This window comes from Triturus cristatus, chromosome 7 (assembly GCF_964204655.1).
Source record: "Triturus cristatus chromosome 7, aTriCri1.1, whole genome shotgun sequence".
NCBI lineage: Eukaryota > Metazoa > Chordata > Amphibia > Caudata > Salamandridae > Triturus > Triturus cristatus.
Window position 1 is genome coordinate 3,576,193 of NC_140590.1, and position 27,999 is coordinate 3,604,191.

Consider the following 27,999-nt stretch of genomic DNA (forward strand, 5'->3'; position numbering starts at 1 on the left):
TGTGACGAAAACACACGTACTAGCCGAACTCACTAGTTACGGTTCGCTGTTACCAAAATCGTAACGGAACCATGATATTTATAACGCAGATTCAGATTTCACGGAACCTCAGACCCTCCTTTTGCCCTTACATAGGCAATCTCAGTCTGCATCTGAATCGATGTCGATATTCATCAAATCATCAAGGTGCTGTTGAAGTATCATCTTATCTCTCTGTACCTTTCTCAAGACAGGCGGTCTCCTAACACATGTAGTAGCACAAAGGCCACATATGGCAGGACCACACTGTACACAGAGACAACACGAGAAAAGAATCGCTAAAGCCACACCAATGATCATCAGAATCTTCCATCCCCAAGCGGATAACAGTCCCCAAAACCATCCAGTTAACGACCAATCTCCTCCGTTCGTAGTTATTGACTCGGAGATCTTATGTAGCCTGGAGATGGCCTCGTATACTGTCGGAGCATTATCTGGAATGAAAACGCAGCAACTCGATTGGATCACTTTACATACTCCACCTCGATCTGCAAGTATGACATCTAAAACCATACGATTCAGCAATGTCATAAGGCGATCCGCTTGAAGCTCAGCTGTCAAATTACTAAGGGCACCGGCAGTTTCGTTTATGGTGGATTCAACCACTCTCGTCAATTGCCGCAAGCTCCTACTGTTAGCCCTAGGTCCCCAAAACGGTAGGAAACCCTTAAGGAAGTCTCCCACTTCTTGTCCAGCGATATCTTCCTGATCGAAGACACCCCTAACAACTCTCGTGTTGTGGTAATCTGCGGCAGCAGTATACGTAGGAGGCAACAAATATCCAACATAACACGTTCCCGAAAAATCAGGGGGAAACCATGTATATGAAATGAAATGAAATGAAATGAAAAGAAGAATTTAATAAAGCGCACTGCGGCCAAAGCGGCTCTGAATGTGCTCTGAATGTCACATTTTAGATGTCATTCGCCCTCTCGGCATACTCATGATCATGAATGTCACATTTGAGATGTCATTTGCCCTGTCGGCATACTCATGAATGTCACATTTCAGATGTCATTTGCCCTGTCGGCATACTCATGAATGTCACATTTCAGATGTCATTCGCCCTGTCGGCATACTCATGAATGTCACATTTCAGATGTCATTCGCCCTGTCGGCATACTCATGAATGTCACATTTCAGATGTCATTTGCCCTGTCGGCATACTCATGAATGTCACATTTCAGATGTCATTTGCCCTGTCGGCATACTCATGAATGTCACATTTCAGATGTCATTCGCCCTGTCGGCATACTCATGAATGTCACATTTGAGATGTCATTCGCCCCGTCGGCATACTCATGAATGTCACATTTCAGATGTCATTCGCCCTGTCGGCATACTCTTGAATGTCACATTTGACATGTCATTTGCCCTGTCGGCATACTCATGAATGTCACATTTCAGATGTCATTCGCCCTGTCGGCATACTCATGAATGTCACATTTGAGATGTCATTTGCCCTGTTGGCATACTCATGAATGTCACATTTCAGATGTCATTCGCCCTGTCGGCATACTCTTGAATGTCACATTTGAGATGTCATTTGCCCTGTCGGCATACTCATGAATGTCACATTTCAGATGTCATTCGCCCTGTCGGCATACTCATGAATGTCACATTTCAGATGTCATTCGCCCTGTCGGCATACTCATGAATGTCACATTTCAGATGTCATTCGCCCCGTCGGCATACTCATGAATGTCACATTTCAGATGTCATTCGCCCTGTCGGCATACTCATGAATGTCACATTTCAGATGTCATTCCTCTGTCGGCATACTCATGAATGTCACATTTCAGATGTCATTCGCCCCGTCGGCATACTCATGAATGTCACATTTCAGATGTCATTCGCCCTGTCGGCATACTCATGAATGTCACATTTCAGATGTCATTCGCCCTGTCGGCATACTCATGAATGTCACATTTCAGATGTCATTCGACCCGTCGGCATACTCATGAATGTCACATTTCAGATGTCATTCGCCCCGTCGGCATACTCATGAATGTCACATTTCAGATGTCATTCGCCCTGTTGGCATACTCATGAATGTCACATTTCAGATGTCATTCGCCCCGTCGGCATACTCATGAATGTCACATTTGAGATGTCATTCGCCCCGTCGGCATACTCATGAATGTCACATTTGAGATGTCATTCGCCCCGTCGGCATACTCATGAATGTCACATTTCAGATGTCATTCGCCCCGTTGGCATACTCATGAATATCACATTTCAGATGTCATTCGCCCCGTCGGCATACTCATGAATGTCACATTTCAGATGTCATTCGCCCCGTCGGCATACTCATGAATGTCACATTTGAGATGTCATTCGCCCTGTTGGCATACTCATGAATGTCACATTTCAGATGTCATTCGCCCTGTCGGCATACTCATGAATGTCACATTTCAGATGTCATTCGCCCCGTCGGCATACTCATGAATGTCACATTTCAGATGTCATTCGACCCGTCGGCATACTCATGAATGTCACATTTCAGATGTCATTCGCCCCGTCGGCATACTCATGAATGTCACATTTCAGATGTCATTCGCCCTGTTGGCATACTCATGAATGTCACATTTCAGATGTCATTCGCCCCGTCGGCATACTCATGAATGTCACATTTGAGATGTCATTCGCCCCGTCGGCATACTCATGAATGTCACATTTGAGATGTCATTCGCCCCGTCGGCATACTCATGAATGTCACATTTCAGATGTCATTCGCCCTGTTGGCATACTCATGAATGTCACATTTCAGATGTCATTCGCCCCGTCGGCATACTCATGAATGTCACATTTCAGATGTCATTCGCCCTGTCGGCATACTCATGAATGTCACATTTGAGATGTAATTTGCCCCGTCGGCATACTCATGAATGTCACATTTCAGATGTCATTCGCCCTGCCGGCATACTCATGAATGTCACATTTCAGATGTCATTCGCCCTGTCGGCATACTCATGAATGTCACATTTGAGATGTCATTCGCCCCGTCGGCATACTCATGAATGTCACATTTGAGATGTCATTCGCCCCGTCGGCATACTCATGAATGTCACATTTCAGATGTCATTCGCCCTGTTGGCATACTCATGAATGTCACATTTCAGATGTCATTCGCCCCGTCGGCATACTCATGAATGTCACATTTGAGATGTCATTCGCCCTGTCGGCATACTCATGAATGTCACATTTGAGATGTAATTTGCCCTGTCGGCATACTCATGAATGTCACATTTGAGATGTCATTTGCCCTGTCGGCATACTCATGAATGTCACATTTCAGATGTCACTCGCCCCGTCGGCATACTCATGAATGTCACATTTGAGATGTCATTCGCCCCGTCGGCATACTCATGAATGTCACATTTCAGATGTCATTCGCCCTGTTGGCATACTCATGAATGTCACATTTCAGATGTCATTCGCCCCGTCGGCATACTCATGAATGTCACATTTGAGATGTCATTCGCCCCGTCGGCATACTCATGAATGTCACATTTGAGATGTCATTCGCACCGTCGGCATACTCATGAATGTCACATTTCAGATGTCATTCGCCCCGTTGGCATACTCATGAATATCACATTTCAGATGTCATTCGCCCCGTCGGCATACTCATGAATGTCACATTTCAGATGTCATTCGCCCCGTCGGCATACTCATGAATGTCACATTTCAGATGTCATTCGCCCTGTTGGCATACTCATGAATGTCACATTTCAGATGTCATTCGCCCTGTCGGCATACTCATGAATGTCACATTTGAGATGTCATTCGCCCCGTCGGCATACTCATGAATGTCACATTTGAGATGTCATTCGCCCCGTCGGCATACTCATGAATGTCACATTTCAGATGTCACACGTTAAAAGGCGTACATTAACACATATGCAAACACCATATGCCCACAGACGTGTGCAGACACCCACACAAAGCCGCAGACATGAACACTCATCTACCCACAAACACACCAAGGCATACACAAACATAAGGACAGAAATACGACATACACACACACACATACACAGTAACACAGACACCCACACGTACACAGAGGAACACAGTCCAAGACACACAGACACCAACACTCACAAGCCCTCTCAAGCACTCCCCTCACCCTGCAGACACACACACTTGAGCACAGACACACATGAACACATAGTAGGCGCTATGTTGCAGTAGCGTACAATACTTGCTCCTACACACACCGCACACAGCAGCGTCACGTGTCTGTATGACACCACCGCAGTCTCCAATGAGCACGTGAGGTCCGTCAGCGGTCACGAGGCCGTGGGGTGAGGTCAGGATCTTGGGGTTCGGACCTGCGGTTTGGGATCAGCAGCTGTGGGGGAGGGGCGGCCCTCGATGCGTCTGCACCTGGGCTGAGGTCAGGGCATTAACAGATCTCTTAGTAACTTAAGACATCGGTGATGCCAGGGACGGGCGCGGCCCGTCACATGGAGGCACGTCAGGGGTGAGGGCACTAACGGATCTGTGGTCTGGGAGCTGAGTGTCTGTGATGCCGGGGCTCCAGTGAGGCTCGGGGTGACCCCCCCTGGATGAGGTCTTGGGCGAGGCCATTAATGGATCTGTGGTCTTGGGGGTGTGATACCAGAGCTCATGTGAGGTTCAGGGTGTCCACATCTGAATGAGGTCAATCGGGGAGGGCATTAATGTATCGGTTGTGATGGCAGAGATGGGCACTCCCGTGAGCTGGACCGAGCCGGGTGTGGGCCCCGGGGGGAGAGGGTAGGTTGTAACAAGCCTGGAGGCGGCGGGGGCTGGGGGGGCAACCGAGGGGGCCCCTTCCCCTCTGGGCTTTCAAGGCTCGGCTCGAGGACAGAGGAGGTAGAGCCTACGAGGGGCCCCTTGAAGCTGAGCTCACAGACGAGAGGGGGGTACTAAGTACACCTTCTGACGTCAGAGAGAGGGCTCTGGGGTCCATGGTACTCTCTGAGGGGGTGCGGGGGGCACGAGGTGTGGAGGGCAGGGCTCCTAAGTGACCGTCTGACGTCAGAGAGAGGCCCCTGGGGCCCCTGGTACACGCTGAAGGGGCGCGGGGGGAGGGAGGGGGGGAGGGCAGAGGGAGGCTGCTAAGTACCTCTTCTTAGAGGCTAGCTTGGTCAGTAAGGTTGGGGGGGGGGTCAGATTATCCATCACGCTGGTACACAAAGTTAGAATACATTATAGGGCAAGCAGGCACAAGAGGGGCTTGAAGAGCAGTAGAAGGGGGTGGGGGTGGGTTTGGGGTACCAAGTGAGAGAAAACACATTATTTTGTGACATCACCAACATGTCTCTCCCTGCAGAGAGGAGTGCGAGGGAAATCCGCCAGACACCTCACCATTAGGGGTGGGCGGAATTTGCGGAATTAACCTTCGCAAATTATCGCGAGAATGTTTAAAATTATCGCAAACAAGCAGAAATATCGCGAAGATGCGGAAGTTTTTTTCCGGCATGTTCGCGCGATTTTCTGCATGGTTGCGGGTCGCCAACTTACCCATGTGGCTGCTTGCGGGCGCGGCCATCTTGTTTTGAGTTGTTCTCGCGGTGCATGATCGCGAGAAGAAAGACGTGATCGCGCGACGCATGACGTCACTGCGGGCGCGAACTGTCGCGAGACAGCGCAAATGGCTAAAAACAATACAACATCTCATGGAGAACGCGACCGGATCAAGAAAACTTGTCGGCGAACGCAGGGATTCAGGTAAGGCGATCGCGCGCGCGCGAGAATGTATCATTTTACAGCGCGAGCAAGAAACAAATTATCGCCAAGCTGCGGAAACCGGAATTTTTGACATTTTCGCGCTCTCCGCGGAACGCAAAAATGTCAAATTATCGCAATTTCCGCGAACGGAACGAAATTTTTGCCCAGGCCTACTCACCATACCCGACTGAAAGCAGCTGCACCCCACTATTTACCACAAAATACATTTATTAGGGGGTATAACCCCCAACCCCCCCCCCTCCCCAAGCTATGCCCCTGCATCTTCTGATGTCACAGAGAGAGGGCGTTGAGCTCACAGGCAGGGCTTTAAGTGGGCCGGGTCCTGCCAGTGCTCAGCACCAGCAGTTCTTCAAAGCAGGTGCTGAGAGGGTCCCTATCGGGCTCTCCATTTTTGCCCTCACCCCCAGGGTGCAGCAGCGCCCCCTTCGCCGCCCTTGAGGTAACTTCAACGAGCCTCGTTCTTTCACAGTCTCATCATTTCAGATCTGAAGCATTTTCAATCTTAAATACAAGGACGCCATAGCTGTTGCTTATTTATCTTCTCCAACTAACAACCATTGGCAAAGCCAATAGTTTTGGCTTCTGTAGGAGTAATGTTACTTGTTGTATTATTTATCTGGATGAATGGACAGAAGCAGCAAAATACCAAAAGATGGTGCTGGAGTCACGACAATGACGCGTTTCCCCTGAGCCCGCGCTCTTTCTCTAGCCGCGGCAGTCTGAACGGCTGACAGGATCTTTTCTGTTGAAGTGAAATGCATTTCGGCATTTGTGTACAGGTGTGATTTGTATGCAATTGGTACAGTTTCCCCCTCATTAAAGGTTAAATATGTGTACCCGCATTTACCCGCTATTATCCGGATCACTAAGTGGCGTACGTCTATTCGTGTTTGGAAGTGTTTGGAAGCAATCATGTCTTCCTGAAGCAAGCAAAGAATATATGTATATGTTCTTGTGTCCAATCTCTGGCTGAAAAGTCATGTTCTATAAATTCATAGAAAGGTTTTACCCTTTGTGCATAATCTAAAATGTATGTCCTGCCGAACTTTAGGAATCCCAGTATTGATTGTAGATTTTTTAATGATTTTGGAGGCTGGAGCAGCACGCACTTTTCTAAAACGTTAGCTGCCAGACTTTTGCCTTCACTTGACAACTCATATCCCAAAAATAGGACATCGAGGTGGGCTATTTTCGACTTTTTAAAGTTGAATTTGTAGCCCTCTTCGGCAAATCCCATAATAACGGTGCTTACCCTGGTCAAGTGCCTTTCTAAGTCGTCGTGAGTCAGATAAATATCATCTACATAGGATAAAGCTCGGGTGGGAGGAGAAAATACACCTGGGCTGTTTTTATACCCTTGGGCTAAACAACAGAATTGTCGCTGGGACCCTAACGCTGAAAATGCGGTCAGATACCTGCTTCCAGGCGCTATATTTTGGCAGAAAAATCCATTTGAGATATCAAGTGTTGTTTTGTATTTTTTCTGCACAATGTTATTCATTAATGCCGCACTATGTGCATTTTGGACAGCAAATGTCTTTGTGCATGAGTTTAAATGTCTGTCATCTAAAACTAGACGATATGTATTGTCGGGTTTAGAGATGGGAAACAAAGGATTGTTCATTGGAGAAGTACATTTCTCAATGACCCCCTGGTATTCAAGTTGATCTAAGATCTCCCTGACCTGTTGTTTAGCTTCTTGCTTTATTGGGTATTGCCTCTGAGCATTAGGTGAAACTTTTAATGGGATGACGTGGTAGGTTGAGTTCTCATCCCACCCTGCGTGATTTTTGTACAATGCTGGAGCTTGGGCTCCTGCCCACTCCTGCCCATATGTATGTTTTAGGTGAACGGGCACAAAGTCGGAAAAAGCAGGAAAAATTATACTTTCTTCCCTGGGGCACTCCAATACGAATGCTGGCGACCAATCTTGTTCTGCTCACAGGATGTCATAAACAGATGATAAGTTCTTCCAAAAAAGACCTTTTACTTTCCTGGCCTTGTCCCCTCCATCCAGACTGTTACTTCATATAACTTATGTGGGACGCTCACCCTTTTATCTGGTGCCTCCACTGTGATGTAATCATTCAAGTCTGCTCTCACCAGAAATTCCTTCAGGTTCTAGTGAGCTATTGTTACTTCTGCCGCACTGTCTAGCATCGTCAGAGCCCATTCCCCAATCAGAAGTTGTGTCCTCAGAATTCTGGGCATGTCTGATCTTTAGACCTGCAACTTTCTTTTTCTTAAATTGAGGTTTTGATTTTGACTTATCTTCTTTTTTAGAAGTAAAGTCTTGATCGCGTGCTTGTCCCTGGACTGTGTGCGCTCTTCTCTGTGTTCTGACCGTCCTTCTCTTTCTGAGCCTTTCTTCGTGCCCCGAAAGGAACGAGAGGAATGTGTACCAGTGTCCTGATACCTGTCAGGTTCCTTAATATAATCCCTATTCCTAAGGTTAAACCTCTTTTCAGAGGGCTCCTGTGGAGGAGACCTACCTCAGGACTGAAATCTGTTGTCTTTAAACTTTTGTTGTTTTTTATTATCCCACTTCTTTTTAGAAGAAGTCGGTGTCTGCTTAGAAGTGTCCTTTTTGCGACTGCACATTAGTTGAGGTTTTACTGCTTTTCCCCCCAAACTATCCCTGCCTAACTCTGCATACACAGTTTCAATTTATTGGGTAGTTCATTCTCCTGAATTAATGGAGAGAGCTCCCGTAGGCTTTGGCGGATTGCCAGTGATGCTGCTTCCCCTTTAATGTTGGCTAGTATTATGGCCGATACCTGGTCACAGATATTTAATAACTTCATCCCTAGGTTCAGAGCAGGCTCTGCTCCGTACTCATTTTGTATTTGTCTTAATACATCTGGTATTACTGCTAATGAAAGAGTACCATGAGTTCTGGTATATTTGGCAGCAAAGACTGTACCCCAAGAGGTGCAATCCTCTAACTGTGGTGTAATCCTCATGGGCGAACAGACTGTTAACATTCTGTGTTTTTCAAATGGTGTTGTATTTGGAAATACTGCTTCTAACTGGGTTATTTTCTGAGCTACCCAGAAAGGAATTTGTTCACATTTTGTGGGCACTTTGGCCATTACCGCGTGTAATGTTTGTGGAGTAATTTTAGTCACTGAGCTCGGTGTAGGAGCTGCTGTAGTTGTAATTACTGTGGATTGGACCGCATGTGTCCTCAAGACAAAGTTCGTCATGTTTCTGTAGAGTTTGATCAACTCTTTGTGTTGAACAAGTAGTTCATCCTGTGGCATTGTGTCAATGTCTGGATGTGGTGCATAGGTCGCTAATATCGGCCATGTTGCTCCTGGAATCCCTAAAGGACCAAGCCTTGCTCTTGTTCTTGTGTGGGGTAGGGCGCCATCAAACCAGAAAATATGTTCCTGGAAAGTAGGCGGAATCTCAGTCTCCTCAAACGGAGTGTCGACCGCTGGAATTCCATCATAATTGTAATAATGACAAGTTTTTGTTACAGCATCTGCTGCTGGGAATATAACTCATGCGTAGAATACCTCTGTTTTGAAATCTTCATGTGCCTCGATCACGAATATTACTACACCTCCTCTGGGTGGTAACCCATGTTTGAGTAGTTTAACTGTTAAAGTTTGTCTTACTTTGGATGCAAATTCTATTGCATCTGCGTCTTCCCCATTATTCTCATTAAGTCCCTGGTTTACTGCGTCTGAATTTCCCTCTTCAACCATTGTGTTATGAACACAGACCAACTGTCTAAGGAAGTTATTTAAAGGATGTATGCAAAAGGTATTATTCGCAATTTTTGGGGAATTTTTCCTTTCAAGCTTGATTAACCAACAGCCAATACATATTATATCTCACCTACTCAGCTGTGGCGGAGTTTTTTCCCACTTACTCCAGACGTCTCTGGGTTTTATAAGTAGGGTCTCTGAGAATAAGAGCAAGCACGACTGAGCTACTCAGATTCTACTGTTGAGGAAGTGCGCCTTTATTATACCACGTTGGGCGCCATGTAGTGTAGTTCAAAAAGTACCCTTTCATGCAGGACCTACGACGTTTACGGATAATATATACTGTGGGTCTGGTGGCACATTAACTCCGTACACCCCCACCGCATAGGTTAGCCTATGGTTTGCATTAGCTAGCTCGCACTGCCACTAGACTCTCCTGCTATCAGAGAGATTTGTTTTTGGCAACCTCAGAACACAAGAACCTCAGACTCGTGGAAACAATATATTACTTTTCACCCAGTCACTCGTGCTTGCTTGTTTTGCTCTTTGAGATATACACAGAAGAAACAGTTGGGCGTTTTCACAATAAGAGTTTATTGTACCTTTGTTCTTCTCATGTAAAATATATGCGCTGCTATAACTGTGACACAGTAGCAGAGATATAGAGCCAGCAGTACAGTGAATAAAAAGGAATAGTATTGTTCTACCGTTGTGTAATAGTAATGAACAGATACATGAATATAGAATGCATTTATAAAATAAAGTGCGTACTCCTAAGATGCCTGTCTAGATGTACCCGAGTGTACCTAGCATGTGAGTAGGAGCTAGAGAGCCTAAGAGCCTAAGAGCCAAGAATCCCACTAGGATTGAGTCAAACCCTCATACCTGAATAGTGAGAGTGTGGGACCTCGTCCTGGACTTGAGCCCCGCAAGGGATCCTCAGACCACTGTCAGCTGGAGCGATGGTAAGCCGTAGCTGCAGCGTCTCTGGTCAGTGTGTCGGCCTCGAAGTCTCAGTTCCCTCCTGCATTCTGATAGCAAGAGGTGCTGTATTTATACAGTCTATGTGCGTATGTTCCCCATTGTTCAGTATGAGGATGACGTTGGGGATTAATCCTTGTGCGTCGATGGGAGAGGTGAAGTATGCCCCCCTGGAGAGTGTACTCATAAATTATTCATCAATTATTCATATGCGCTAAGGATGACGTCTTAGCAACATCGATTGGGAAAAACCCACCCTTGGCATGGAACTAGGTGAAAGGTTTAGTCCATAAAAGGCTACAGTTCTTATAAGGCGTTATGTCCATCAAAGGCATTCTGTCCTTATTTGGAGTTATGTCCTTATAAGGCTCGTTCATATAAAATAACGAGCGCTGATGTAGGGAAAGTGTTCGATGTTCCCTGGACCTATAGTAGGGTACCGATATGAAATATAACAAAGTAAGAGAGAGAGGAATAAGATGATGTAAAGAGTGAGATGAGGTAAGGAGAGGGGGTAGTAATAAAGATATTGTAAAGAGTGAGGTGAGGTAAGACGGGGGTGTAAGAGCGATAATGTAAAGAGTAAGATGAGTTAGAGTGGGGAGTAAGAAATATAATGTAAAGAATGAGATGGGGTAAAGAGGGAGTAAGAATGATAATGTAAAGAGGGAGATAAAGTACGAGAGGGAGGAGTAAGAAAGATAATGCAAAGAGGAAATTAGATAAGAGAGGTGGAGTAATAAACATAATGTAAAGAGTGATGTGAGGTAAGACAGGGGAGTAAGAAAGATAAAGTAAAAAGTGAGATGAGGTAAAACAGGGGGGAGTAAGAAAGATAATGTAAAGAGTGAGATGAAGTAAGAGGTGGAGTAAGAAAGATAATGTTAAGAGTGAGGTGAGGTAAGAGAGGGGGAAGTAAGACAATAATGTAAAGACTGAGATGAGGTAAGAGAGGGAGCATGGAAGATAATGTAAAGAGTGAGATGAAGTTAGAGGGGGAGTAAGAAAGAAAACATAAATATTGAGATGAGGTAAGGGGGAGTACGAAAGAGAATATAAAGAGTGAGATGAGGTAAGTGAGAGGAGAGGAGAGTAAGAAATATAATGTAAAGAGTGAGGGCAGCTAAGAGAGCGGGAGTAATAAAGAAAATGTAAATATAATGCAAAGAGGGAAGTGAGGTAAGAGAGGCGGAGTAAGAAAGATTATGTAAAGAGTGAGGTGAGGTAAGAGAGGGAGAGTAAGAAAGAAGATGTAAAGAGTGAGGTGAGGTGAGAGGGGGAGTAGGAAAGATAATGCAAAGAGTGAGATGGGGAAGAGAGGGGGTAAGAAAAATAAATAAAGAGTGAGATGTAGTAAGCGAGGGAGGAGTAAGAAAGATAATGTAAAGAGTGAGGTGAGGTAAGAGAGGGGAGAGTAAGAATAATATTGTAAAAAGTTAGGTGAGGTAAGACAGGGGGAGTAAGAAAGATAATGTGAAGAGTGAGAAATGAGGTAGGAGTGTGGAGTAAGAAAGATAACGTAAAGAGGAGATGAGGTATGACTGGAGAGTAAGAAAGATAATGTAAAGAATGAGATGACGTAAGAAACATAATATAAAGAGTAAAATGAGGTAAGAGCGGAGTAAGAAAGAGATTATGAAGAGTGAGTTGAGGTAGGATGGGGGAGTAAGAAAGTGATTATAAAGAGTGAGATGAGGTAGGATGGGGGAGTAAGAAAGATAATGAAAAGAGTGAGGGCAGATAAGAGAGGGGGAGTAAAAAGGAAAATGTAAATATTGAGATGAGGTAAGATGGGGAGTAAGAAAGGTAATATAAAGAGTAAGATGAGGTAAGAGCAGGGCAGTAAGAAAGAGATTATAAAGAGCAAGATGAGGTAGGATGGGGAGTAAGAAAGATAATATAAACAGAGTGAAATAAGGTAAGAGAGGGGGAGTAAGAAAGAGACTTTAAAGAGTGAGATGAGTTAAGAGAGGGGGGAGTAAGAAAGACAGTGTAAAGAGTGAGATGAGGTAAGAGAGGGGTAGTAAGAAAGATAATGTAAAGAGTGAGGTGAGGTAAGAGAGGGGTAGTAAGAAATATAATGTAAAGAATGAGGGCAAGTAAGAGGGGGGGGAGTAGGAAAGAAAATGTAAAGAGTGAGGTGAGGTAAGAGAGGGAGCATGAAAGGTAATGTAAAGTGTGAGATGAGGGAAGAGAGGGCGTAAGAAAGAAAATGTAAAGAGTGAGATGAGGGAAGAGAGGGGGAGGAAGAAAGATAATGTAAAGAGTGAGGTGAGGTAAGAGAGGGAGTGAGAAAGATAATGTAAAGAGTGAGGTGAGCTAAGAGAGGGTGAGTAAGAAATATAATGTAAAGAATGAGGTGAGGTAAGACAAGAGGAGTAAGAAAGATAATGTAAAGAGTGAGGTGAGGTAAGAGAGGGGGGAGTAAGCAAGATAATGTGAAGAGTAAGAAATGAGGTAGGAGTGTGGAGTAAGAAAGATGACGTAAAGAGGAGATGAGGTATGAGTGGAGAGTAAGAAAGATAATGTAAAGAATGAGATGACATAAGAGAGGGAGGAGTAAGAAACATAAGATAAAGAGTAAGATGAGGTAAGAGAGGAGTAAGAAAGAGATTATGAAGAGTGAGATGAGGTAGGATGGGGAAGTCAGAAAGATAATGAAAAGAGTGAGGGCAGGTAAGAGAGGGGGAGTAAAAAGGAACATGTAAATAATGAGATGAGGTAAGATAGGGGGAGTAAGAAAGATAATATAAAGAGTAAAATGAGGTAAGAGCAGGGGAGTAAGAAAGAGATTATAAAGAGTGAGATGAGGTAGGATGGGTTAGTAAGGAAGATAATATATACAGAGTGAAATAAGGTAAGAGAGGGGAAGTAAGAAAGAGACTATAAAGAGTGAGATGAGTTAAGAGAGGGGGGAGTAAGAAAGACAATGTAAAGAATGAGATGTGGAAAGAGAGGGGTAGTAAGAAATATAATGTAAAGAGTGAGGTGAGGTAAGAGAGGGCTAGTAAGAAATATAATGTAAAGAGTGAGGACAGGTAAGAGAGGGGGAGTAAGAAAGAACATGTAAAGAGTGAGGGCAGGTAAGAGAGGGGGGAGTAAGAAAGAAAATGTAAAGAGTGAGGTGAGGTAAGAGAGGGAGCACGAAAGATAATGTAAAGAGTGAGATGAGGGAAGAGAGGGCGTAAGAAAAAAATATAAAGAGTGAGATGTAGTAAGAGATTGGGAGGAAGAAAGATAATGTAAAGAGTGAGGTGAGCTAAGAGAGGGTGAGTAAGAAATATAATGTAAAGAAGAGATGAGGTATGAGGGGAGAGTAAGAAATATAATGTAAAGAATGAGATGACGTAAGAGAGGGAGGAGTAAGAAAGATAATATAAAGAGTAAAATGAGGTAAGAGCAGGGGAGTAAGAAAGAGATTATAAAGAGTGAGATGAGGTAGGATGGGTTAGTAAGGAAGATAATATATACAGAGTGAAATAAGGTAAGAGAGGGGAAGTAAGAAAGAGACTATAAAGAGTGAGATGAGTTAAGAGAGGGGGGAGTAAGAAAGACAATGTAAAGAATGAGATGTGGAAAGAGAGGGGTAGTAAGAAATATAATGTCAAGAGTGAGGTGAGGTAAGAGAGGGCTAGTAAGAAATATAATGTAAAGAGTGAGGACAGGTAAGAGAGGGGGAGTAAGAAAGAACATGTAAAGAGTGAGGTGAGGTAAGAGAGGGAGCATGAAAGGTAATGTAAAGTGTGAGATGAGGGAAGAGAGGGGGTAAGAAAGAAAATGTAAAGAGTGAGATGAGGGAAGAGAGGGCGTAAGAAAGACAATGTAAAGAATGAGATGGGGAAAGAGAGGGGTAGTAAGAAATATAATGTAAAGAGTGAGGTGAGGTAAGAGAGGGCTAGTAAGAAATATAATGTAAAGAGTGAGGACAGGTAAGAGAGGGGGAGTAAGAAAGAACATGTAAAGAGTGAGGGCAGGTAAGAGAGGGGGGAGTAAGAAAGAAAATGTAAAGAGTGAGGTGAGGTAAGAGAGGGAGCACGAAAGATAATGTAAAGAGTGAGATGAGGGAAGAGAGGGCGTAAGAAAAAAATATAAAGAGTGAGATGTAGTAAGAGATTGGGAGGAAGAAAGATAATGTAAAGAGTGAGGTGAGCTAAGAGAGGGTGAGTAAGAAATATAATGTAAAGAAGAGATGAGGTATGAGGGGAGAGTAAGAAATATAATGTAAAGAATGAGATGACGTAAGAGAGGGAGGAGTAAGAAAGATAATATAAAGAGTGAGGTGAGGTAAGATGGGATAAGTAAGAAAAAATAATGTGTGAGATGAAGTAAGAGGGGAGAGTAAGAAAGATAATGTAAAAAATGAGATGGAACAAGGAGGGAGCAAGAAAGATAATATAGAGTGAGGGCAGGTAAGAGAGGGGGAGTAAAAAAGAAAGTGTAAATATTAAGATGAGGTAAGATAGGAGGGCATAAGAAAGATAATATAAAGAGTAAGTTGAGATAGGATGGGGTAGTAATATAAACAGAGTGTGATGAAATAAGAGGGGGAGTAAGAAAGATAATGTAAAGAGGAGGTGAGGTCTGAGGGGAGAGTTAGAAATAATGTAAACAGTGAGATGGGGCAAGGAGGGAGTAAGAAAGAAAATGTAACAAGTGAGATGAGGGAAGAGAGGGGGAGTAAGAAAGATAATGTAAAGAGTGAGGTGAGGTAAGAGAGGGGAGAGTAAGAAAGATAATGTAAAGAGTGAGGTGAGGTAAGACAGGGGGGAGTAAGAAAGAAAATGTGAAGAGTGGGGAGAAGTAAGAGGCAAGTGTGCAGCCACCTGGACTCACTGTGAGCACGGCACGGAGGCCACGCAGATGCAGCGTGCTGGATTTGTCCTTCGTTCACCCGGAAGCACATGCGTGTAAGCTGTCGTCAGACTGTGTCTGTGGTCTCTGCATGACTTACAGTGTGGAACCTGGGGCCTGGCATAGGACAGTGCTCGTGTCTTAATGCACCGTATTTATGAAGTACAGCGCCTCCCTATCCTCACCCCTGCGCGGGCGCACAGTTTGCTGCCTAGCGCCAATGTGGGCACCCTTTCACCATGGCACAAGGGTACCTCCGTTGCTGGCAGGAGTGTTTTTGTGCAGGAATGGACTCCCCGACAATCTAGAGAGGCATTTTCCTTTTTTATGAGTGCAGCAGAATGCAGCACACATGGAAAGAGGGAAAAACGAGGAGAAATACAAACCGTTCTCCTTGTTACGCCGGCCCTGGGGAGGTGTAAGGCTTTGGTGCTGCCCCAGGTCCATGTGACCCATTTGCTGTTTCTTCTCTTTTTTTCTTTACAAGATTCAGCGCTGACAAAGGCCGTAAGCATGCAGCTCTCTCTCTTTCAATATAATCTTCCACTTCTCCATTCTGACCACAAGCTCGAGCAGGCGACATGCCTCAATATCATCGCAGCGCCGGACGGTGCCGCGCGCAGCTGCCGCGCTTCAGAGGTTGGGTCCTACGGGTGAGCTCGAAGGTCTGCACTGGGGCCGACTCGCTATTGAGCGATATTCAAAAGTGTGTTTTTTCAGTGTCAAAAAGCGTGACTTTAACGGGTCGCACAGCGCGTTTAAACTGCAGCCGTCGGGCTACAGTAGACCTGAAGCCACGCCTTCCTTGCCACACAGGTGGATGCTGCCGTCCACAGGTGACACTTACCTTTCCATGCTACGGGGGCTTGTGTCTACTCCACTTGTATGTTCCGATAGGGCTTTATGTCCTTATGGGAGAGTTAAATTGGCCAATCAAGGATTAGCAAGTTCCTACCTGTGTTAGGGGGTAGAGCGCATGAGCTGGATTGCAGTGCCGCAGTGGGCAGCGTCTAAAATCCAGCAATGGAAATCATCAGAAAATGGGAGTGACCAATCAATCAATCAATCAAGCCATTTATAAAGCGCACTACTCACCCGGAGGGTCTCAAGGCGCTAGGGGGGCGGGGGGGGGGGGGGTGCCGCTACTGCTCGAACAGCCAGGTCTTGATCTTCTTCCTGAAGGAGAGGTGGTCTTGGGTCAGGCGCAGGTCGGTCGGGAGGGAGTTCCAGGACTTGGCGGCCAGGTAGGAGAAGGACCTTCCTCCTGTTGTCGCTCTTCGGATGCGGGGGACGGCGGCGAGGGCGTGGCTGGCTGATCGGAGATGGCGTTTGGGAGCGTAGAAGTTGAGGCGGTTTTTGAGGTAGCTCGGGCCTTGGTCGTGTAGGGCTTTGTGTGCGTGGGTGAGGAGACGGAAGGTGATTCTCTTGTTGACGGGGAGCCAGTGCAGGTCTCTCAGATGTCCGGAGATGTGGCTGCTTCGGGGGACGTCGAGGATGAGTCTGGCTGAGGCGTTCTGTATCCGCTGGAGTCTCTTCTGGAGCTTGGCGGTGGTTCCGGCGTACAGGGCGTTGCCGTAGTCCAGTCGGCTGGTGACAAGGGCCTGGGTGACCGTCTTCCTGGTCTCGGTGGGGATCCACCGGAAGATCTTCCGTAGCATGCGCAGGATGTTGAAACAGGACGAGGAGACGGCGTTGACTTGTCTGGTCATGGAGAGGGAGGAGTCCAGGATGAAGCTCAGGTTTCGTGCGTGGTCTGTCGGTTTGGGTGCGGTGCCCAGGGCGGGGGGCCACCAGGAGTCGTCCCAGGCGGAGGGCGAGGAGCCCAGGATGAGGACTTCCGTCTTGTCTGAGTTCAGTTTCAGGCGGCTGGTCATCATCCACTCGGCTACGTCTTTCATCCCTTCGTGGAGGTTGGCTCTGGCGGCGGCGGGGTCGTTGGTCAGGGAGAGGATCAGCTGGGTGTCGTCGGCGTAGGAGATGATGTTGAGGTTGTGTTGGCGTCCGATGGCCGCAAGGGGGCTCATGTAGACGTTGAAGAGGGTGGGGCTGAGTGAGGATCCTTGGGGGACGCCGCAGATGATTTCGGTGGCCTCTGACTTGTACGGTGGTAGGCGGACTCTCTGTGTCCTTCCGTCGAGGAAGGAGATGATCCATTCCAGTGCCTTCTCCTGGATTCCGACGTTGCTGAGGCGCTGCACTAGGGTGCGGTGGCAGACAGTGTTGAATGCCGCGGAGAGGTCTAGGAGGATGAGGGCCGCTGTTTCTCCGTTGTCCAGCAGGGCTCGGATGTCATCGGTGGCAGCGATGAGGGCGGTCTCGGTGCTGTGGTTGGCTCGTAAGCCAGACTGTGAAGGGTCGAGGGATCCATTCGTCTCGAGGAAGGCGGCCAGCTGCTTGTTGACGGTCTTCTCGATGACTTTGGCTGGAAACGGGAGGAGCGAGATGGGGCGGTAATTCTTGAGTTCGGTGGGGTCCGCTGTTGGTTTCTTTAGTAGAGCGCTGAGTTCGGCGTGCTTCCAGCTCTCAGGGAAGGTGGCGGTGTCGAAGGAGGTGTTGATGATGTCTCGCAGGTGGGGTGCGATGACAGCGTCGGCCTTGTTGAATACGTGGTGAGGGCAGGGGTCGGTCGGAGATCCGGAGTGGATAGAGTTCATCGTGTGGATGGTGTCTTCTGTGTTGATCGGGGTCCAGGCGCTGAGGGTGGTGGTGGGGGGCATTGGTGCGGTCGTGGGGGGCGTTGTTTGTGGGATGAAGCTGTTGTGTATGTCAGCGATCTTGTTGTGGAAGTAGGAGGCGAGGGAGTTGCAGAGGTCTTGCGATGGGGTGATGTCGTTGTTTCCGGCGTTGGGGTTGGAGAGCTCTTTCACGATGTTGAAGAGTTCCTTGCAGTTGTGTGTGTTGTTGTCCAGCCGGTCCTTGAATGCAGTTTTCTTGGTGGCGTGGATTAGTTGATGGTGCTTCCGGGTGGCGAGCTTGAGGGTGGTCATGTTGTCCGGTGTTGGCTCCCTTCTCCAGGCTTTCTCGAGGGCTCGGCAGTTCTTCTTGGAGCTCTTGAGTTCGTTGGTGAACCATGGGGCCTTCTTGCTGCCGGGTCTGTTGGGCGGGGTCCTCAGTGGGGCGAGTTCGTCCGCGCAGGTGCTGATCCAATTTGTGAGGTTGTCGGCGGCCTGGCTAGGGTTCGCTGAGCTGGCTGGAGGGTGCTGTCTCAGGGAGGCGGCGAGCTGGTCGGCTGTGATCTTGTTCCAGCTTCTTCGAGCCTCCTGTTGCTGGTGGTGGTGGATCGTGGTTCTTCTGAAGGTGAAGTGGACGCAGTTGTGGTCCGTCCAGTGGAGTCCAGTGGCGTGGCTGAAGGCGATGTCTTTGCTGGATGAGAAGACGGCGTCGAGTGTGTGTCCGGCGAGGTGGGTGGGGGTGGACACCAGCTGCTTGAGTCTGAGGTTGGCGAGGTTGTCAAGCAGGGTGGTGGTGTTGCGGTCGTTGTTGTTCTCCAGGTGGAAGTTGATGTCCCCCAGGAGGATGTAGTCAGCGGAGGGGAGGGCGTGCGGGCTGATGAAGTTGGCGATGTCTTCGCTGAATGTTGTGCGTGGTCCCGGGGGTCGGTAGATCAGGGTGCCTCTGAGGGTGGTCTTGGGGTCGGTGTGGATCTGGAAGTGTAGGTGTTCGGCGGTAGTCAGGGTGTCGTCGGTGTTGGTCGTGATGCGGATGGTGTTCTTGTGGACGATGGCGATGCCTCCTCCAGTCTGGTTGTCGCGGTCTCTCCGGGTGATCTTGTATCCCTCTGGGATGGCGATGGCGATGTCGGGCGCTGAGGAGTCGTTCATCCAGGTTTCCGTGAGGAAAGCAACGTCTGGAGATGTGGTGTCGAGGAGGTTCCAGAGTTCGATGGCGTGTCTGTGGACGGAGCGGGTGTTGAGCAGGATGCACTTGAGGTGGTTGCTGCTGGTGTTCGGCTTGGCGGGTGCTGGTGCGGGGCAGGTCCGGATGCAGGTGTACTTGCAGGCGAGGCAGCTGAAGGGTCCGTGGGTGCGTCTCGGGGTGGCTTGGTGGCATCCCGGGGTTCGGCCGGTGTTGAGTGCGTTGAGGGTGGCGGCGTCGTACGTCTGGCGGGTGGGCTGGGGTCCTCGGGGGCCAGGGGTTCAGGCGCTGGGCGCGGGCCAGGCACGGACGGGCGCAGATGGGCTTACCTTTGGCGCACCTTCGGCGCTCAATCGGCGCTCCCGCTGCGCGCGTCCGCTGCGCGGTCGCTCCGGGGGCGTCATAGGTAGGGGGACGGGAGGGCGGGTCCGCTGGGTTGGCGGGAGCGGGGCGGCCAATGGGCTGGTGGTGGGCGTGTCCGCAGTGGTCAGCGGCGGGAAAACTGGTGGCCGGGCGGCTCAGCTGTGGCTGGGTCGCTCGGGATCAGGGGTGTCAGCAGCGGCGGCAGGAGCAGGGGCAGGTAGCGGCAGGAGTCAGGGGGGTGACCAGGCCTACTGAAAGGCGCAGTGGTCACTCCCGAGTACACTCGGCGAGCTCCTTAAGTAGGGGGACGGGAGGGCGGGTCCGCTGGGTTGGCGGGAGCGGGGCGGCCAATGGGCTGGTGGTGGGCGTGTCCGCAGTGGTCAGCGGCGGGAAAACTGGCGGCCGGGCGGCTCAGCTGTGGCTGGGTCGCTCGGGATCAGGGGTGTCAGCGGCGGCGGCAGGAGCAGGGGCAGGTAGCGGCAGGAGTCAGGGGGGTGACCAGGCCTACTGAAAGGCGCAGTGGTCACTCCCGAGTACACTCGGCGAGCTCCTTAAGTAGGGGGACGGGAGGGCGGGTCCGCTGGGTTGGCGGGAGCGGGGCGGCCAATGGGCTGGTGGTGGGCGTGTCCGCAGTGGTCAGCGGCGGGAAAACTGGCGGCCGGGCGGCTCAGCTGTGGCTGGGTCGCTCGGGATCAGGGGTGTCAGCGGCGGCGGCAGGAGCAGGGGCAGGTAGCGGCAGGAGTCAGGGGGGTGACCAGGCCTACTGAAAGGCGCAGTGGTCCACACAAGAATTGAGACAGAGAGGGGAGACAGAGAGGGGAGAGGTAGAAAGAGAGGCATGGCAGGGAGCGGTGAAGAGAGAGCGAGGGAGGTGTAGACAGACGAGTAGAGAGAGTGGACTGCGCCAAGTGAAACGCCGAGGCGGGCAGAGAGAAGGAAAGAGGCTGAGATACAGAAATGGGCAAACAGCGAGAGATTAGGAAGAGAGAGAATGAGGAACTAGAGTGATGAGTGTGAAGGCGAGATCCGTGGTGTAGAGAAAAGTTAGGTAAACCTAAGAGGTTAAATTGGAATCAGATAAATGAACTCGAGAGTGAGTGAATTTTATGTTCTTCTCTACAATAGTGAAAGCGCCCTGATGGCTTTACCTGGGACCCAGAATATATCTTCCAGGGGTTAACCATCCCCGCAGCCCGCCCGCGTGTGCCAGCGCAGACTAGACTGGCCGCGCCTCTGAAAGGTGCCACCTTCCATGACGAGGCTCCGCAGAGAGCAGGGCTGGGGTGCTTGCCAGACATGTGCTCTCTGCGTGTGAACAGGAGGTGTGAGCACAGCTGTGACCTGAGGGTGTGACCCAGGTATTGGAGCTCAGGGCATGGATGTGGGGGAGGGGTCCAGCCTAGTTGACAAGCAACAGTGGGCTCTAAATTCCTGAACAAAACCGAGAAGCTCCCTTAATCTTTGTGAGCTCCCAAGACGGCCTTGACCCCTTCCAACTTGGAAACACATAGCAGCGGTGTCTCCGCGGTGACTGCTGGGTCGGTCTGTGGCCAATGAAAACCTTAATCAAGTCAGTGCTTAATTTGAGCTAGTGGTTTCCGGTGCTTGATACCTGCTCTTTATTGTCAATATTGGAGCTTCTGATACCTTGCCACATGGCGGCACTGTTTGTTAAATTTTGTGATGAGCTCAACAACAGTTGTTTAATAAATCAATATACATTAAAATTACTAAAACCTGCGACTCAAAACTATAAGAATAGCTTGGGTGGCTGGAATAACTCATTTTTAATGCATCTTAGTTGTGATGTACTCTCACTGGCAGTGCTCGCAAGGGCAGTGAAAGCTGCAGTGCCCTCCCACAATAGCCCTGCCACTTATATTTTTACAAATTAAGCACTGAACCAAGCCGATCTTTGAGGCTGGATTCTGAATCTCAGCGTCAAGGTTACAACATGGAGGTCGTCAAATACAACGGCGTAGACATGGAGACCCATCATGGTCAGCTGATCCTTGGACAGTACCTTGGGACCCAAGGCGCTCCTTGAGGTGCTGATCTTACAAGACCCACCTACAGTCTCCCTCTGCAGATTGGAAAATATCTGGCCACACCGGCAGAGCCATGTATGACTGATCCCACCTGCAGAGCCATGTATGACTGATCCCACCTGCGGAGCCATGTATGACTGGTCGCACCTGCGGAGCCATGTATGACTGGGCACACCTGCAGAGCCATGTATGACTGGGCGCACCTGCGGAGCCATGTATGACTGGTCGCACCTGCGGAGCCATGTATCACTGGGCGCACCTGCGGAGCCATGTATGACTGGACGCACCTGCGGAGCCATGCATGACTCGTTGCACCAGTGGAGCCATGTATGACTGATCCCACCTGCGGAGCCATGTATGACTGATCCCACCTGCGGAGCCATGTATGACTGATCCCACCTGCGGAGCCATGCATGACTGGTTGCACCAGTGGAGCCATGTATGACTGGGCGCACCTGCGGAGCCATGTATGACTGGACGCACCTGCGGAGCCATGCATGACGGGGCGCACCTGCGGAGCCATGTATGACTGGGCGCATCTGCGGAGCCATGTATGACTGATCCCACCTGCAGAGCCATGTATGACTGGGCGCACCTGCGGAGCCATGTATGACTGGTCACACCTGTGGAGCAAGGTATAACAGGTCGCAGCTGCGGAGCCATGTATGACTGGGCACACCTGCAGAGCCATGTATGACTGGGCGCACCTGCGGGGCCATGTGTGACTGGTTGCACCAGTGGAGCTATGTATGACTGGGCGCACCTGGGAGCCATGTATGACTGGACGCACCTGCGGAGCCATGCAAGACTGATCCCACCTGCGGAGCCATGTATGACTGATCCCACCTGCGGAGCCATGTATGACTGATCCCACCTGTGGAGCCATGTATGACTGATCCCACCTGCGGAGCCATGTATGACTGGTCGCACCTGCGGAGCCATGTATGAATGATCCCACCGGCAGAGCCATGTATGACTGGTCACACCTGCGGAGCCATGTATGAATGATCCCACCGGCAGAGCCATGTATGACTGGTCACACCTGCGGAGCCATGAATGACTGATCCCACCTGCGGTGTCATGTATGACTGATCCCACCTGCGGAGCCATGTATGACTGGTCGCACCTGCGGAGCCATGTATGACTGGTCGCACCTGCGGAGCCATGTATGACTGGGCACACCTGCAGAGCCATGTATGACTGGGCGCACCTGCGGAGCCATGTATGACTGGTTGCACCAGTGGAGCCATGTATGACTGGGCGCACCTGCGGAGCCATGTATGACTGGACGCACCCGTGGAGCCATGCATGACTGGGCACACCTGCAGAGCCATGTATCACTGGGCACACCTGCAGAGCCATATATGACTGGGCGCACCTGCGGAGCCATGTATGACTGGTTGCACCAGTGGAGCCATGTATGACTGGGCGCACCTGCGGAGCAATGTATGACTGGACGCACCTGTGGAGCCATGCATGACTGATCCCACCTGCAGAGCCATGTATGACTGATCCCACCTGCGGAGCCATGTATGACTGATCCCACCTGCGGAGCCATGTATGACTGATCCCACCTGCGGAGCCATGTATGACTGGTCACACCTGCGGAGCCATGTATGACTGGTCACACCTGTGGAGCAAGGTATAATAGGTCGCAGCTGCGGAGCCATGTATGACTGGGCACACCTGCAGAGCCATGTATGACTGGGCGCACCTGCGGAGCCATGTGTGACTGGTTGCACCAGTGGAGCCATGTATGACTGGGCGCACCTGCGGAGCCATGTATGACTGGACGCACCTGCGGAGCCATGCATGACTGATCCCACCTGCGGAGCCATGTATGACTGATCTCACCTGCGGAGCCATGTATGACTGATCCCACCTGTGGAGCCATGTATGACTGGTCGCACCTGCGGAGCCATGTATGACTGGGCGCATCTGCGGAGCCATGTATGACTGATCCCACCTGCAGAGCCATGTATGACTGGGCGCACCTGCGGAGCCATGTATGACTGGTCACACCTGTGGAGCAAGGTATAACAGGTCGCAGCTGCGGAGCCATGTATGACTGGGCACACCTGCAGAGCCATGTATGACTGGGCGCACCTGCGGAGCCATGTGTGACTGGTTGCACCAGTGGAGCCATGTATGACTGGGCGCACCTGCGGAGCCATGTATGACTGGACGCACCTGCGGAGCCATGCATGACTGATCCCACCTGCCGAGCCATGTATGACTGATCCCACCTGCGGACCCATGTATGACTGGACGCACCTGCGGAGCCATGCATGACGGGGCGCACCTGCGGAGCCATGTATGACTGGGCGCATCTGCGGAGCCATGTATGACTGATCCCACCTGCAGAGCCATGTATGACTGGGCGCACCTGCGGAGCCATGTATGACTGGTTGCACCAGTGGAGCCATGTATGACTGGGCGCACCTGCGGAGCCATGTATGACTGGACGCACCTGCGGAGCCATGCATGACTGATCCCACCTGCGGAGCCATGTATGACTGATCCCACCTGCGGAGCCATGTATGACTGATCCCACCTGCGGAGCCATGTATGACTGATCCCACCTGCGGAGCCATGTATGACTGGTCACACCTGCGGAGCCATGTATGACTGGTCACACCTGTGGAGCAAGGTATAATAGGTCGCAGCTGCGGAGCCATGTATGACTGGGCACACCTGCAGAGCCATGTATGACTGGGCGCACCTGCGGAGCCATGTGTGACTGGTTGCACCAGTGGAGCCATGTATGACTGGGCGCACCTGCGGAGCCATGTATGACTGGACGCACCTGCGGAGCCATGCATGACTGATCCCACCTGCGGAGCCATGTATGACTGATCTCACCTGCGGAGCCATGTATGACTGATCCCACCTGTGGAGCCATGTATGACTGGTCGCACCTGCGGAGCCATGTATGACTGGGCGCATCTGCGGAGCCATGTATGACTGATCCCACCTGCAGAGCCATGTATGACTGGGCGCACCTGCGGAGCCATGTATGACTGGTCACACCTGGGGAGCAAGGTATAACAGGTCGCAGCTGCGGAGCCATGTATGACTGGGCACACCTGCAGAGCCATGTATGACTGGGCGCACCTGCGGAGCCATGTGTGACTGGTTGCACCAGTGGAGCCATGTATGACTGGGCGCACCTGCGGAGCCATGTATGACTGGACGCACCTGCGGAGCCATGCATGACTGATCCCACCTGCGGAGCCATGTATGACTGATCCCACCTGCGGACCCATGTATGACTGATCCCACCTGCGGAGCCATGTATGACTGATCCCACCTGCGGAGCCATGTATGACTGGTCGCACCTGCGGAGCCATGTATGACTGATCCCACCTGCGGAGCCATGTATGACTGGTCACACCTGCGGAGCCATGTATGACTGATCCCACCGGCAGAGCCATGTATGACTGGTCACACCTGCGGAGCCATGTATGACTGATCCCACCTGCGGAGCCATGTATGACTGATCCCACCTGCGGAGCCATGTATGACTGGTCGCACCTGCGGAGCCATGTATGACTGGTCGCACCTGCGGAGCCATGTATGACTGGGCACACCTGCAGAGCCATGTATGACTGGGTGCACCTGCGGAGCCATGTATGACTGATTGCACCAGTGGAGCCATGTATGACTGGGCGCACCTGCGGAGCCATGTATGACTGGATGCACCTGTGGAGCCATGCATGACTGGGCACACCTGCAGAGCCATGTATCACTGGGCACACCTGCAGAGCCATATATGACTGGGCGCACCTGCGGAGCCATGTATGACTGGTTGCACCAGTGGAGCCATGTATGACTGGGCGCACCTGCGGAGCCATGTATGACTGGACGCACCTGCGGAGCCATGCATGACTGGTCGCACCTGCAGAGCCATGTATGACTGGGCGCACCTGCGGAGCCATGTATGACTGGGCGCATCTGCGGAGCCATGTATGACTGATCCCACCTGCAGAGCCATGTATGACTGGGCGCACCTGCAGAGCCATGTATGACTGGTCACACCTGTGGAGCAAGGTATAACAGGTCGCAGCTGCGGAGCCATGTATGACTGGTTGCACCTGCGGAGCCTTGTATGACTGGGCGCACCTGCGGAGCCATGTATGACTGAGTGCACCTGCGGAGCCATGTATGACTGGGCGCACCTGAGGAGCCATGTATGACTTGTTGCACCTGCAGAGCCATGTATGACTGGTCGCACCTGCGGAGCCATGTATGACTGGGTGCTCCAGCGGAGCCATGTATGACTGGGCACACCTGTGGAGCCATGTATGACTGGGCGCACCTGCGGAGCCATGTATGACTGGTCGCACCTGCGGAGCCATGTATGACTGGGCACACCTGCGGAGCCTTGTATGACTGGTCGCACCTGCGGAACCATGTATGACTGGGTGTACCTGCGGAGCCATGTATGACTGGGCTCACCTGCGGAGCCATGTATGACTGGTCGCACCTGCAGAGCCATGTGTGACTGGTCGCACCTGTGGAGCCATGTATGACTTGGCACTCCTTTAGAGCAATGTAGGACTGGGCACACCTGCTGAGCCATGTATGACTGGCCGCACCTGCCATGTATGACTGGCCGCACCTACCATGTATGACTGGGCGAACCTGGTGAGCCATGTATGACTGGCAGTGTAGGAGAGTAGGATCTGCTTCACATGGGTACCCCCACTTTTTGCTGGTGCATCACTGTTTTTCGACCTTAGTCTGGCTGTGGCCCTGCTGATCAGGACCACAGCCTAGCTGCTTCCTCTCTAAAATGGTTTCCATGTACATTAGGTACATATCTAATTGGATTCTGGAGTGCCCTATAAGCCCCTAGTATATGGTATAATATGTACCTAGGGCATAGGTACCTCAGAGGTCTACCAGGGGCTGCAGCATATATTATGCTACCCCTGGGAGGCACTCCAAAATGGCACCACAGGTCTGCTACTGCAGCCTGGTTAAGGGTGTGCTTGCACCCCTTACTGTGGTATATGCTATCTATATCACAACCCTATACAGACACATATAAACCTATAAGCCACTCCTATGGCAGGCCTTGACCATCCTGAAGGCAGAGTGCTTGGTTTTATGTAAGAGGGTGCCCAAGCATGAGCTGAGCCCCTCTGCAGCTTTCGGGAATATTTCCTTATGGCTGTTCTGTGATGCAGCCATACCATATACTCTTAAGTGCATTATAACCTCGCGGTAAATGTTAACTTTGGAATGGCTGCATCAAAACATGTCATGGTTGGTGTCAAATGCTTTGGAATACCACCCCCGCCAGTCCTGGTGGCGGGGGTAGCATTCCACCCTTCTAGAGGGAGAGACATGTTCACACTGGCTAAACCCGGTAGGACTTTCCTGAGCACGGGAATCACAAAATGGATGCCTCTTCCACAGACACGGGTCTGGCCTCCTGCTGCTGACCGAAAGTCCGGCAGGGGAGGCCTGGACAATAGGTTTCCTGTTGAGGGGAGGTGTAACCACCTCCCCAGACAGGCTGATGTGTATTGGGGCTGGGCGGGAGCACTCTCTGGTGCATTGAAGTCCTGCACTGGGGGCACACTTGGTGTCCCTGTGCATACTCCAGTTCAAACCAGTTGCAGGGGCTACCTGCCCCTGCTCTGGTGCGAAACTGGAAACAGGAAATGGGTGTTACCACCCCTCTTTCCTGGCCCACCCATAGGTGGGGCCTTAGAGTTAGTCCATCCCCTAAACTTAGTATAAGTATAGGAATCCAGTCCCTAGGACTTTAGATTACCCTGTACAAAACTCTGCAACATACATCCTGGACCTTTGATGTTCTATCCTGACTAGAAGACTGAAGAAATCTCCCTTGGGGTCAAAGAGTGACTCCCCTGCTTGGCAGGCACCAAAGAAGCAACTGACTGGTCTGCAATTCTGAAGCTCCCGCCGGACGCCGAAGTCTCTGCATCCCCAGAGGTAAATTTTCGGACTTCCCCGAGGCTACCCTGAGTCCACAGCAAAGCTGAGACACGTGTCTATATGGGGGGACGTGGAACCGTGACCCTTGGACACCATAAACTTTTGCAGCAACACTATCTTCCTGGTCCTCTCGAAGTTGTGCTTTGGGCTCCGAGTAGCCCCTGCCTTGAGCACCATTTGCACTGAAGATTGCTGGCCTCCATTCCACGAGTGACCCGTATGCCAGCTCCAAGTGCGACCGCTTGAGGCTCCTTTGCGATCACTAGCCCGTTGGCTAGCAGGTCCCCACGAAGGCAACTCCTTTTCTGATTGGGCGTTCCTGGTTGCTCCAGACATGCCCTGACTTACCCATGCTGGGTGAGTCCATCAGACCTTGCTGGTCTGCACCACAGTCCTTTCTCTGCATTCCTGTGACTTGCCTTTGCCAAGACTTG